The 15,420-nt window shown below is 40.3% G+C and overlaps 1 long non-coding RNA gene across 3 annotated transcripts in view; it reads left to right on the top strand.

The window, feature by feature from the left end:
• The window catches only part of LOC133072619 (uncharacterized), a 35,082-nt gene extending 19,718 nt beyond the window's left edge, over window positions 1–15,364 (top strand). Inside the window, exon 5 of one of the 3 annotated variants that reach the window (XR_009696781.1) lies at window positions 5,097–15,364. This is a non-coding gene — a long non-coding RNA (uncharacterized LOC133072619). Of the gene's footprint in view, window positions 1–138; window positions 154–5,096 lie in introns of those variants that run through there. The other 2 variants (XR_009696777.1, XR_009696779.1) reach the window with 2 other exon arrangements.
• The last annotated feature ends 56 nt before the right edge of the window (window positions 15,365–15,420 follow it).

Here is a 15,420-nt window from a genome sequence, read left to right as displayed (position 1 = left end):
TCTATCTTTCAATTTGTTAATGCAGTATATTACATTGAATGATTTGAGTATATTAAAGAATCTTTGCATTCCTGGGATAAAGCCCACTTGGTCATGATGTATGATCTTTTTAATATGTTGTTGGATTCTGTTTTCTAGAATTTTGTTAAGGATTTTTGCATCTATGTTCATCAGTGCAAAGAAGAATTAAAGAGCCTCTTGATGAAAGTGAAAGAGGAGAGTGAAAAGGTTGGCTTAAAACTCAAGATTCATAAAACTAAGATCATGACATCTGGCCCCATCACTTCATAGCAAATATATGGGGAAACAGTGGACACAGTGACAGACTTTATTTTGGGGGGCTCCAAAATCACTGCAGATGGCAAACAGGCTGTATGCCAGGCATTCTAGAAAATGAACTGAGAACAAGCGTCATGAAATCAAAGGATGCTTGCTCCTTGGAAGAAAAGCTATGACCAACCTGGACACCATATTAAAAAGCAGAGACATTACATTGCCAACAAAGGCCTATCTAGTCAAAGCTATGGTTTTTCCAGTCATCATGTATGGATGTGAGAGTTGGATTAAAAAGAAACCTGAACACTGAAGAATTGATGCTTTTGTACTGTGGTGTTCAAGAAGACTCTTGAGAGTCCCTTGGGCTGCAAGGAGATCCAACCAGTCAATCCTAAAGGAAATCAGTCCTGAATATTCATTGGAAGGACTGATGCTGAAGCTGAAACTCCAATACTTTGGCCATCTGATGGGAAGAACTGACTCATTGGAAAAGACCCTGATGCTCAGAAAGATTGAAGGCAGGAAGAGAAGATGATGACAGGGGATGAGAGGGTTGGATGGCAGCACTGACCCAATGGACATGAGTTTGAGTAAAGTCCGGGAGTTGGTGATGGACAGGGAGGCCTGGCATGCTGCAACCCATGGGGTTGCAAAGAGTTGGACACGAATGAGTGACTGAACTGAACAGAACTACCTTCTCATGCCTGTAAAAATATCTGTACCTATTTATTAGAAATTCTATGGTAAAGAGGATGATTTTCACACATATAACAGCACAGTCCCCAGGAAGTCTGTGGTTTGCCCCTTTCTCAGAATCTTCTCACAATAACAAGAATGGCTGTTATAATTTCTCCTGTAAACAGCTGAAACCATTTCCTGCCTCATCTCCTTCACCTTTGACCTTACCTATCACTCATAGCTGTGCTCACTTCACAGGATAGAAAGGTTAAGATGAAAGGTCCACTTCCCCACTACATGGGGTGATGCTCGCAATGGATTCAGACATGTTGAGGAGGGCTGACTGAGGACAGTCACAGCTCTGTTGTGAGCTGAATGGAAGAATTAGTGCAATCAGTGCACACAGGTTGCTCTGCCTTCCTATGCCTTTTGGAATCCTGACAATGGAGTTTTAAAACTCTAAACTGCTTATAGAAAACTTAACAACTCAATTATTTTTTATTATTGCCTATTTTGAAGCAGCATGAAATTTGCATTAGAATTTCTCTATTTCCAAGCTGCCAATGGCGACAAAAAAAAGAAGAAGAAGAAGAAGAAATCTGTGTATAAACATGTAAAAGTAGTTTGATCATTTTCTCTTATTATGTTTTATCTCTTTGTAACTGGAGATCAGGTATTTCAACAAGGAGATGGCAAACTGGCCGTATGCCATCCATTCTAGAAAATGAACTGAGATCAATTATAGACCACAGATACCTTCTTTTCAAAAACCCTCATAAAATCAGGATGTCATAGAGAACTTGTTCAGTCGTTAAGTCCTGTCCTACTCTTTGTGACCCCATTGACTGCAGCTGGCTGGGCCTACCTGTCCATCACCAATTCCCGGAGCTTTCTCAAACTCATGTCCATCAAGTCAGTGATGCCATTGAACCATCTTGTCTTCTGTTGTCCTCTTGTCCATCTGCCTTCAATCTTTCCCAGCATCAGGGTCTTTTCCAATGAGTCAGTTCTTCCCATCAGGTGGCCAAAGTATTGGAGTTTCAGCTTCAGCATCAGTCCTTCCAATGAATATTCAGGATTGATTTCCTTTAGGATGGACTGGTTAGATCTCCTTGCAGTCCAAGGGACTCTCAAGAGTTGTCTCCAAAACCATGGTTCAAAAGCATCAATTCTTTAGTGCTCAGCCTTCTTTATGGTCCAACTCTCACATCCATATATGACTACTGAAAAAATCATAACTTTGACTAAATGGACCTTTGTTGGCAAAGTAATGTCTATGCTTTTTATATGTTGTCTAGATTTGTCAAAGCTTTTCTTGCAGGGAGCAAGCGTCTTTTAATTTCATGGCTGCAGTCACCATCTGCAGTGATTTTGCAGTCCAAGAAAATAAAGTCTCTCACTTCTCATTGTTTCCTCATCTGTTGACCAGGAGGTGATGGTACTGGATGCCATGATCTTCATTTTTTGAATGTTCAGTTTTAAGCCAGCTTTTTCACTCTCCTCATCACTTTCATCAAGAGGTTCTTTAGTTCTTCTTCACTTTCTAAATAAGGGTGGTGTCATCTGAATATCTGAGGTTATTGATATTTCTCCCAGAAATCTTGATTCCAGCTTGTGCTTCATCCAGCCCAGCATGTCATATGATGTTCTCTGCATATAAATTAAATAAGCAAGGGGACAGTATACAGCCGTGATGTAGTCCTTTCCCAATTTGGAATCAGCTCATTGTTCCACATCTGGTTATAACTATGGCTTCCTGACCTGCATACACGTTTCTCAGGAGGCAGGTAAGATAGTTTGGTATTCCCATCTCTAAGAATTTTTCACAGTTTGCAGTGATCCACACAGTCAAAGACTTTAGTGTAGTCAATGAAGCAGAAGTAGATGTTTTTCTGGAATTCTTTTGCTTCTTCTATGATCCAGCGAATGTTGGTGATTTGATCTCTGGTCCCTCTGCCTTTTCTAAATCCAGATTTTACTTCTGGAGTTTCTCAGTTCATGTACTGCTGAAGTCTGGATAGGAGAATTTTGAGCATTACTTTGCTAGCATGTGAAATGAATGCAATTGTGCAGTAGTTTGAACATTCTTTGGCCTTGCCTTTCTTCAGGATCAGAATGAAAACTGCCTTTTTCCAGTCCTGTGGCCACTGCTGAGTTTTCCAAATTTGCTGACATATTAAATGCAGCACTTTCACACCATCATCTTTTAGAATTTGAAATAGCTCAGTTGGAATTCCATCACCTCCACTAGCTTTGTTCATAGTGATGTTTTCTAAGGCCCACTTGACTTTGCACTCTAGTATATCTGGCTCTAGGTGAGTGATCACACCATCATGGTTATCCAGTTTCATTATCCATGTTCATTAAGATCTCTTTTGTATAGCTCTTCTGTGTATTCTTGTTACCTCTTCTTAATATCTTCTGCTTCTGTTAGGTCCATACCATTTCTGTTCTTTATTGTACCCATCTTTGCATGAAATGCTCCCTTGGTATCTCTAATTTTCTTGAAGAGATCTCTAGTCTTTCCCACTCTATTGTTTTCCCCTATTTCTTTGCATAGAGAACTTGAGCATAAACATCAGATACAAGAGGCTTCAAGAATTTCTGGAAGGAACACTGGGGCAGAACATCCACAGTCAACATGGGCCCAAGAGAGGCTATGGCTGAGGTGTCCATGGAGGAGATAGAAGCACCATGGGGAGGTGGGCTTCAGACACTTCTTCTGTGATGGGATGGAGCTGTGGATCCATTGAGGATGTGACCATGAGACAGCTGGCCCAACTGTCTCCTCACTTGCCCCTGTTCTGAGACTCACGCTTCAAGGTCTCTCTTCCTGACCTTGCACTCTCTTCCTGAGTGCATAACTGAAGGATTCTGCCCTAAAGATTAGAGCATCTCCAGAGAAAATCCTCCACATTCAGACACTTTGGGTTCCTTCTCCATAACAGCCTGTCCTGCGGTCACCTCACGTGAGGCTTGCACTCAGAACACTCACTCACAGGTGAAACTTCCAGCTTTTCTAAAGATTTATTCCAAAATATGAAAAGGCAATTGGGGGAACTGCCATTTGAGGACAAACTGCAATATGATGGAGAGATGAAAGAGACAAAGATAAACAGAAAAAAAAAGGAAAATAACCCTAGGGGAGCCATTAACTCAACAAACAAAAACAGGGAAAAAAACTAACCTAACGAAAATAAATTTCTCTTTCAGATATCTACATTATTAATCTACCCATTGAATTTAACTAAAAATGCTGAAAGCATATTTCATACTTTTTCTTAAAAGCATAGAAGAGAGGCAAATAATAAGCTTGCTCAGAACAGAACAAAGTGAAGGTGGCAAGTGGAGTACAGCAGCAGGCTGTCTCTCTGAGAATAGTTTGCCAGCCCTGGAGGATTGACGCTTTGCTTCTCTTAGCCATATTGACATGAAAATCAGAGTCAAAGGCAATGGGGGATTCAAGGTGGTATCTAACAGAGGAACTTTTACCACTGACTACAAAGGGACACTCCCTCAATGAAAGGCGATACAAAGTCAGTGGTTTCTAGTTAGTGAAGGGGATGATAGATTTGAAAGAGAAATGACCAAAGGCAATTTAAAGAGGCAAAAGATGCTTATAGAAGAAAGGAGAGAGAGAATAGGGTAGAGGAAGTCTATTCAATTTATTTAAGATTATTTTGATGTGGACCATTTTTAAAGTCTTTATTGAATTTGTTACATATTGCTTCTGATTTTGGTTTTTTGGTCTGAGGCATGTAAGATCATAGCTCCCAGACTAGGAATTGAACCCACACCCTCTTCACTGGAAAGCAAAGTTTTAATCACTGGACCATCAGAGAAGAGCCAGGTAGACTTTAAAGTGATAATGGTTGAATTTTTTCTGAGTTTATGAAATTCAACAGTCAAACATTCCAGAAAGCTAATATCAAAGACTGTTGTGACATTGTGTGGATCACAACAGACTGTGGAAAATTATTAAAGAGATGGGAATACCAGACCACCTGACCTGACTCTTGAGAAATCTGTATACAGGCCAAGAAGGAACAGTTAGAACTGGACTTGGAAAAACAGACTGGATCCAAATTGGGAAAGGAGCACGTCAGGACTCTATATTTTCACCCTGTTTATTTAACTTATAGGCAAAGTACATCATGTGAAATGCTGCACTGGATGAAGCACGCTGGAATCAAGATTGCTGGAAGAAATATCAATAACCTCAGATACACAGATGACACCACCTTTATGGCAGAAAGTGAAGAAGAACTAAAGAGCCTCTTGAGGAAAGTGAAAGAGGAGAGTGAAAAGGTTGGCTTAAAACTCAAGATTCATAAAACTAAGATCATGACATCTGGCCCCATCACTTCATAGCAAATATATGGGGAAACAGTGGACACAGTGACAGACTTTATTTTGGGGGGCTCCAAAATCACTGCAGATGGCAAACAGGCTGTATGCCAGGCATTCTAGAAAATGAACTGAGAACAAGCGTCATGAAATCAAAGGATGCTTGCTCCTTGGAAGAAAAGCTATGACCAACCTGGACACCATATTAAAAAGCAGAGACATTACATTGCCAACAAAGGCCTATCTAGTCAAAGCTATGGTTTTTCCAGTCATCATGTATGGATGTGAGAGTTGGATTAAAAAGAAACCTGAACACTGAAGAATTGATGCTTTTGTACTGTGGTGTTCAAGAAGACTCTTGAGAGTCCCTTGGGCTGCAAGGAGACCCAACCAGTCAATCCTAAAGGAAATCAGTCCTGAATATTCATTGGAAGGACTGATGCCGAAGTTCCAATACTATGGCCACCTGATGCAAAGAGCTGACACATTGGAAAAGACCCCGAGGCTTGGAAAGATTGAAATCAAAAGAAGGGGATAGCAGAGGATGAGATGGTTAGATAGCATCATCAACTCAATGCACATTAATCTGAGCAAAATCTGGGAGATAGTGAAGGACAGGGAGCCTGGCATGCTGCAGTCCCTGGGTTGCAAAGATTTGAACAAGACTTAGCAACTGAACAACGAGCACACAGTAAGAACAAGCTTTGTTGGCCTCCATTCCAGACTTGTTATGTGAATTTATCAAGGACTTCTGTGTTCTATACCTTTTAGCAATTAAGTAATTTTGCACCTGTATTCAACAAATTATGATTGAATGAACTTTTGGTTGTTCATGGATTATGTACACATAACTTTACAACTGACTGCTGTGTCAGGAACATGCCTCCTTTGACCTTTGGGGCTCATTCATCAACACTTCTGGAAATCCTCTGGTGGAGTCATATTTGAACTTAAATGCCACAGTGGAAAACTTGTCTCTGGTTTGTAGATTCTTTTTATTTTCATCCAGAAGCATGCTTTCAAATTTGATCATTGACCCTATTCACCAGGTTTAGACGCTGTCAAAAAGAAAGTCCATTCTCAGTAGGTCAAGTTGTGATCTCTAAGAACAGTCAGGTGAGAGGCAACTGCCATCCTATTGGGTGGGGCACAAGTGGAGTCCATGCAGAGCCTCCCTTGTTAAATCACTTGGTTAGACACAGATCACCCTCTTGACTAAGGAGGCCATTGCTCTAGAGGAGAACCCCAAGAATTTCTCAGTCCTAGAAGCTGTTGTCCTTATTATCAAGATGTCCTCTTTTTTTAAAAAGCACTTTTCTCTTGAACTCTTCAAATACCTACTGAATTAGTTGAAGAACTAAACCTCACAGAACCAGTTTCTAGATCCTTCCTTCAGCGGCTGTGCTGTGCAGTAGCAGCCGAGAGGAGATACACAGGTCAGGAGCAGCGGCCGAGAGGAGCTACCCCTCGTCCACCCCACATCCAAGGTAAGAGAAACCCCAGTAAGACGGTAGGCACTGGGAGAGGGCATCAAAGAGCAGACAGACTGGAACCACAATCACAGACAACTAGCCAATCAGATCACACAGACCACAGCCTTGTCTAACTCAGTGAAACTAAGCCATGCTGTATGGGGCCACCCAAGATGGACGGGTCATGGTGGAGAAGCCTGATAGAATGTGGTCCACTGGAGAAGGGAATGGTCAACCACTTCAGTATTCTTGTCTTGAGAACCCCATGAACAGCATGGAAAAGCAAAAAGGTAGGACACTGAAAGATGAACTCCCCAGGTCGGTAGATGCCCAATATGCTACTGGAGATCAGTGGAGAAGTAACTCCAAAAAGAATGAAGTGATGGAGCCAAAGCAAAAACAATACCCAGTTGTGGATGTGACGTGATAGAAGCAAGGTCGGATGCTGTAAAGAGCAATATTGCATGGGAACCTGGAATGTTAGGCCCATGCATCAAGGCAAATTGGAAGTAGTCAAACAGGAGATGACAAGAGTGAACATCAACATTCGAGGAATCAGCGAACTAAGATGGACTGGAATGGGTGAATTTAACTCAGATGGCCATTATATCTACTACTGTGGGCAGGAATCCTTTAGAAGAAATGGAGTACCCATCATAGTCAACAAGAGTCCGAAATGCGGTACTTGTATGCAATCTCAGAAACAACAGAATGATCTCTGTTCATTTCCAAGGCAAACTATTCAATAACACGGTAACCCAAGTCTATGCCCCAACCAGTAATGCTGAAGAAGCTGAAGTTGAATGGTTCTATGAAGACCTACAAGACCTTCTAGAACTAACACCCAAAACAGATGTCCTTTTCATTATAGGGGACTGGAATGCTAAAGTAGGAAGTCAAGAAACACCTGGAGTAACAGGCAAATTGTGCCTTGGAGTACAGAATGAAGCAGGGCCAAGGCTAATAGAGTTCTGCCAAGAGAACGCACTGGTCATAGCAAACATCCTCTTCCAACAACACAAGAGAAGACTCTACACATGGACATCACCAGATGGTGAACACTGATATCAGACTGATTATATTATTTGCAGCCAAAGATAGAGAAGCTCTATACAGTCAGCAAAAACAAGACCGGGAGCTGACTGTGGCTCGGATCATGAACTCCTTATTGCCAAATTCAGACTTAAATTGAAGAACTAGGGAAAACCACTAAACCATTCAGGTATGACCTAAATCAAATCCCTTAGGATTATACACTGGAAGTGAGAAATAGATTTAAGGGACTAGATCTGATAGACAGAGTGCCTGGTGAACTGTGGACGGAGGTTCATGACATTGTACAGGAGACAGGAATCAAAATCATCCCCAAGAAAAAGAAATGCAAAAAAGCAAGATGGCTGTCTGAGGAGGCCTTACAAATGCTGTGAAAAGAAGGGAAGTGAAGGACAAAGGAGAAAAGGAAAGATATATGCATTTGAATGAAGAGTTCCATAGACTAGCAAGGAAAGATAAGAAAGCCTTCCTCAGTGATCAATGCAAAGAAATAGAGGAAGACAATAGAATGGAAAGACTAGAGATCTCTTCAAGAAAATGGAAGATACCAAGGGAATATTTCATGCAAAGATGGCTCAATAAAGGACAGAAATAGTAGGGACCTAACAGAAGCAGAAGATTTTAAGAAGAGGTGGCAAGAATACACAGAAGAACTGTACAAAAAAAATCTTCACGACCCAGATAATCACGATGGTGTGCTCACTCACTTGGAGCCAGACATCCTGGAATGTGAAGTTAAATGGGCCATAGGAAGCATCACTATAAACAAAGCTAGTGGAGTTGATGGAATTCCAGTTGAGCTATTTCAAATCCTGAAAGATGATGCTGTGAAAGTGCTGCACTCAATATGCCAGCAAATTTGGAAAGCTCAGCAGTGGCCACAAAACTGGAAACGGTCAGTTTTCATTCCAACCCCAAAGAAAAGCAGTGTAAAGAATGCTCAAACTACCACACAATTGCACTCATCTCACACGCTAGTAAAGTAATGCTTAAAATTCTCCAAGCCAAGCTTCAGCAATACGTGAACCGTGAACTTCCAGATATTCAAGCTGGTTTTAGAAAAGGCAAAGCAACCAGAGATCAAATTGCCAACATCCGCTGGATCATTGAAAAAGCAAGAGAGTTCCAGAAAAACATCTCTTTCTGCTTTATTGACTATACCAAAGCCTTTGACTGTGTGGGTCACAAAAAACTGTGGAAAATTCTTCAAGAGATGGGAATACCAGACCACCTGACCTGCCTCTTGAGAAAACTGTGTGCAGGTCAGGAAGCAGCAGTTAGAACTGGACATGGGGCAACAAACTGGTTCCAAATAGGAAAAGGAGTACGTCAAGACTGTACATTGTCACCGTGCTTATTTAACTTATATGCACAGTACATCATGAAAAATGCTGGGCTGGAGGAAGCACAGGCTGGAATCAAGATTGACAGGAGAAATATCAATAACCTCAGATATGCAGATGACACCACCCTTATGGCAGAAAGTGAAGAAGAACTAAAGAGCCTCTTGATGAAAGTGAAAGAGGAGAGTAAAAAAAGTTGGCTTAAAGCTCAACATTCAGAAAACTAAGATCATGGCATCTGGTCCCATCACTTCATGGGAAATAGATGGGGAAACAGTGGAAATAGTGGCTGACTTTATTTTTCTGGGCTCCAAAATCACTGTAGATGGTGACTGCAGCCATGAAATTAAAAGACGCTTACTCCTTGGAAGGCAAGTTATGACCAACCTAGATAGCATATTGAAAAGCAGAGACATTACTTTGTCAACAAAGCTCTGTCTAGTCAAGGCTATGGTTTTTCCAGTGGTCATGTATGGATGTGAGAGTTGGACTATAAAGAAAGCCGAGCACCAAAGAATTGATGCTTTTGAACTGCGGTGTTGGAGAAGACTCTTGAGAGTCCCTTGTTCTGCAAGCAGATCCAACCAGTCCATCCTAAAGGAAATCAGTCCTGAGTGTTCATTGGAAGGACTGATGTTGAATTTGAAACTCCGATACTTTGGCCACCTGATGAGAAGAACTGACTCATTTGAAAAGACCCTGATGCTGGGAAAGATTGAAGGCAGCAAGAGAAGGGGACAACAGAGGATGAGATGGTTGGATGGCACCACCGACTCAATGGACATGGGTTTGAGTGGACTCCAGGAGTTGGTGATGGACAGTGAGGCCTGGCGTCCTGCGGTTCATAAGTTCGCAAAGAGTCAGAGATGACTGAGCGACTGAACTGAACTGACTGAATGAATCATTCATAAGGAACTAATTATAAATATAAGAACTGTGTTATAGCAAATAGCAGTTGGGGCCTGCAGTGTTATTTCACATATACTATGAATGTTTTCTCACAATGCGCTTCCCTTCCATGTTGTCTTTACTTCATTCATATTTGTAATGAACCTTAGAAAAAGCATGTATTTGAGATGTTATTTCCCTCAGATTTAATCTCCAATCTCTTTCTCCCTAAGTTTCACCAGTGCAATAGATACCCTCAGTCCCTTTCAGAGACAAAACAAAGGACAACTGTAAAAATTCCAGATATTTGAGTTTGAGTTATCTGCCATAATTATTTATAATATTAAATCATCCCTCTATCACTGAAATTTTGCAGCTTGAGTTTGAGTTATCTGCCATAATTATAAATACTGTAAAGTCATCTCTGCTGGGAGTCATTATGGGAGATCCCACCCATGATGAAGTCATGAAGAGAAGACCTGACAGGCAAGGCCATTCAGGATATGAAGGACCTTTTAGCGAACATCTCAGGATGGCATCAAACATTATTTATTTGTAGTTCTAAATCTCTTTAGTTTTTCTGTAAAAGTTTTTTTTTTAGAAATTATCACTGGTATTTATGTTCACCAATCTATAAAATGCTAATAAAAAAATCAATTCTTGGTTGCTTAAGGAAAGTAAGATGTGTGTGTTCAGTAAAAAAGGTTATGAGAAATAAAGTTACATTTTATGAAGAAAAAAGGAAGTAAGTCTGACTTACAGTTGGCTCTTACAGGATGGGAGAACAAATGGGTACAAAAACTGATAAAAAGGTTTTATGGAAACTGGACCCCAAGGGAAGAGTTTTGTGTATAAATACAAGTTTTCTTAAGATGTTAAACTGCCTTTGACAATGGATTTTAAGTTTCTTTACCTCTGAAGTGATCTGTTCTATGTTTACCTTTGAAATCTTCTTTTTTACTTTGGCTAAGTAAATATATTATTTCACAGTGATCTATATGATTCTACCTGACAGAGTACTATAAACCCTTTTGATATTTATTGACAAAACTGCCTAAATAGCTTGACTTCTAGCTGACTTTGGGATGCTTCAGAGGGCCCCTGAGACATCCCAAAGAGCTATTAAACTACCTGAGTTCATTTGACATGCTAAATTGCATGGGAAATATTGTTGGAGGAGTAATAAACCTTCTCAGGTTATATTGTATGGTTACTTATATAGATATCCTAAAAATTATGAGAAATTCATAATCTGTCCTGGTAAAATGTTGTCAGTTATAATTTTAGTTATCATGTTAAAGTGTTACAAGTCACAGCAATGACTAGGTTACTTTGTTAATTACAATGTAATTAGATTTTAAACATGTCTTGTATGGTTTCACTCTCATTGCCTTTAAAAAAATACTGCTAGTTCTTCAAGATTTATAAAAAAAAAAGACTTTTCTAAGATTAACTGAAAATTTTTGTTTGTTTGCTCTCTGGTAAATTGGTAACAGACTAGAATTTAGTCTACTCTCTATGTTAAGGGAACAAAGTTTTCTTAAAATAAATATTTCAATGACAGATTATGAATTTCTTTGCCTTTAAGTGATTTATGTTTGTTTTTAAAATCTTTTGTTACTTTAGTAAAGTAAATAAGTGCTATTTAAGATTATAGTACATGTAAAAGCTCATTTTGCTTCTACAAAAAAATAACCCCTCACTGTTAGACTTGTGCTATCATAAAACATGTCCTTAAAACACGGCAACAGTCTACTCCTAAATCGGAAAATTAAAAATGGGTGAACAATAGCTGAAAATCAAAGAGTCGGGGCTATAGAAAATCCAAGATGGCCGCTTGGCTTTTCCCAGCTCCCTGACAAACCTCATTTTTATTTGATGGGTTAAAGCCTTCCCTGACTACAGGGTTAATGCCTCCATAATGAAAAAGCACTGAATATTAAGTTTTGTAAATTGTTAAACTAAGTTTCTAATTTTGTTAATTAAGGTCTAGTGTTTACTAAGACTCACTTCTGAGACAGTTCCTTGTGGTTATGTTATATTGCTAAGAGGTTTAATTAAGTTATTACAAAGGACAATTTGAGTTTGTTTCTAAAGCTTGTCTCAGTAACCTGTTTTTGAATAAAGATCAGATGCTCCATAATGTACAACCAGGAGATTAACACCAGGCTATAGTCAGTTAACAAATGAAGTCAGATGACCTGGGGTATACCAGGCTCTACCTATTGAAAGTTCTTGACTTATAATTCTTACTTATGACTTTACTAATAACTGCTAGCTATAGCTGTATTATTTTCTATGTCACTTGTTTCAGAAGATTATTTCTTACATTAACAAATGTGTGACTGAGCCTGTGATATAATGTTGATATGCAGTTCCATATGAGATCAATGATTGTAATAATGTAACTCTAGATATGGGAAGAAGCAACAAGAGGAAATATTTTCCTGGACCAAGAGGCTAGTAAGACAGTGGTCCAGAGACTTTTGCTACTTGCAAGGCCTGGTCCAATAACAGCACACTGAGTGGCCTATCAATGGAATCTCCCCTAGACCTGGGAATGAGCCTTTCCAGCACTGTGGGACACAATGACCATAAAATGCCCCCCAAACATGGTCATATATGTGGCTATGAAGGGACCCTGCTGACTAGAAGTTGGTACTTGCCAGCTGCCTCTACAAAGATTACATCATGACCACTGCAAGCTGCTGACCTTTCACACCCCCTAAAAGGAGTTCAGGGTGGAGATCAGAAATAAGGCACTCTGTGCTCTGGGAAAAACCCAGAAAAACCAGCCTTCAGATAGTCAGATGTTTTCAGGTAAAGATTTTATGAGCCCAAATTCTTGCATCTTCTCGTACCTAAATAAACACTAACATCATGAACCAATGTCTGGTCCTGGTTCTCCTGGTAGCCCCTGAACAGCTTTTCTACTTCTATTAATCTTTGGGCCAGGTACCTTTAACTTTCTTGTTAAGTCTGTTTCTTCCAGAATACAACAGACCTCCAAGTGGTAATATGACAAGAATATTCCCTGACTAACACCTAGACAATGCTGAAACAAGTCACCTTATCATTCCTTGGACTCTTATCATCCCGTGATATTCCCTGATACAAAATCACCAATTTGGGTCCCAGACAGATTGATTTGACATGTCGCAGATCTTCAAGCATCCGACCCCAAAAAAGGAAGGGAGCTCCTCTATCTCTACCACCCCCACCTAATTGGAGAAGTCAAATAAATCAGCCGCAGATGATGTCAGAAATTGCTTTAAAAAGGTCGGAAAGACCCTCCCACCAAGCAGATGTCATGGCTTTGCTTAGGTGGTCATGATCCTCCCACTTCTTCACGCCGCAGGAGACCACCAAGACGACCGGCACATTCAACACAACGAGCTTCTCTCCCTACCTGGGGACAAATCAAGATGCTCTGTCATCAAGCACAAGAGATAGCATCCCTACAAGGATCTCCATCCTCCCCTGAAAGAATCTTTATTGCCATTCTTGCTTTACTTTCTTGTCAGCGCCTGCCTTATCCTGTGGTACCGGTTACAATAACTACTCATTGGTATGATAATTATGGTCTAGCTGTGCTTCAACAATTATGAAATCTGATGTGCTCTAAGCAATTTATAAGATTGCTTGTTATAGGAATTTCAGCATTAATTACTGCTATTACCTCTGTCTCTGTAGCAGCAATTGCATTAACCCAGCAAACACATACTGCACAGTATGTTAATACTATGTCAAAAAATGTCTCCTTAGCTCTAGCCACTCAAGAGGTCACAGACAGAAAATTAGAAATAAAAGTAGATGCCCTAGAGGAAGTGGTGATGCATATCGGAACAGAACTGAAAGCCCTAAAAGTAAATCAGCACTGTCCTGTCATGCCAACTATTGGTGGACTTGTGTAACACCCTTAAAGTTTAATGAGACTGATTACAATTGGGAAAAAATTAAAAATCATATTTCATGGGTATGGAATAGCTCTAGCATAAGTTTAGATTTAGACAGACTGCATGGACAGATTAGAACAATCGAGCATTCCCGACTAGATTTTACTGCCGCTGGAGCTGCCAGTGATTTCTTTGAAATCCTCTCCAACTTTACCTCTGCCAAAAATATTTTCTCTACTATTTTCAGCTACATTGCTGTAATAGCACTGATCCTTATTATTATTGTTATCCTCCCTTGTATTGTCAGAGCTCTTCGGCAGAGCACTCAGAACTTTGCAACTGAGATCCATCTGGCTGTTTTAAAAAATAAAAAAGGGGGAGATGCTGGGAGCCATTATGGGAGATCCCGCCCATGACAAGGTCATGAGGAGAAGACCTGACACGCAAGGCCATTCAGGATACGAGGGATCCTCCAGGTTGACCCCGGCCTCTACCCCACCCTATATCCTCCCCCCTTTACTGCTGTTGTTCTTGTTCGCCCTGCTGCAGATTCCTGTGTTGCCTGCCGAGAGCTCTCCTGCTCCTCTTTCACCGAATAAAGACCAACTTAAAACCCTAATTAATAAATCTCCTAGACGCTGGTACCCTACGAAGGGGCCAGGGACAAACAAATGCTTCAATTCAAACCCTTTTGCTGGCATTCTGGCTTGTTTGGCAAATGTGTGCTCCCATTGCAAAAAAATGCTCATGATTGTTCTAAACATCCTAAGCACAGTACACTAATGAAAGAAACCATTAAGCATAGGTCCCTCCGCGGGGTGAAAAAAAAGCTCCATAAATAAAATAGTCAAATAGTCAAAAATAGCAGTAATGTCCCCTGTATTAAAGAAGATTAAAAATGTTACTGCTTCATGGTAAGTAACATAGCTGGAGGTGCTAGACAAAGGTTATTGTGTTAGAGCCGCAAGATGTGCCTAATAGAAAATATATTAGATAGAGATTAGCTGGTGACTTCTTGCAGGTAGTTAACTTTTAGACTAAGAGCCTGTTTTGTGCCATATCTGCTGTTTCTGCAGTCCTTCGCATTTCTGTTCTGTAAAAATGTAATCCTATCTAATTCCCATAGAGATGACGCTTATTAGAAAGAAAATAGATTAATTATAAGAAAAACAGGGTTGGCTACTGAAGTTGCTTAAGTCACACCAGGTGCAAGCCATAAAATATTAGCAGGCCTGAAGGCCAAATGATAAGAAAGACTCTTGTGAACGAAAGTATGTGGGTGAAATCCTGTTTCTGTTGAAGGTCAAGTTGCTGCAATGTTTTGAGATGACCTGTGTGTAAGCAATATGCACTTCCCCCAAAAAGAAGTTGTTAAGGGTATAAAGGGGCCGTGCAAAAATAAACTTCAGACTTAGCCCCGAGCTTTGTCTCACTGTTTCTCTCATTCGCCGGTGCCATTCATCCTGA

Source organism: Dama dama, chromosome 18 (assembly GCF_033118175.1).
Source record: "Dama dama isolate Ldn47 chromosome 18, ASM3311817v1, whole genome shotgun sequence".
NCBI lineage: Eukaryota > Metazoa > Chordata > Mammalia > Artiodactyla > Cervidae > Dama > Dama dama.
This window is presented reverse-complemented; position numbering and strand designations above follow the sequence as displayed.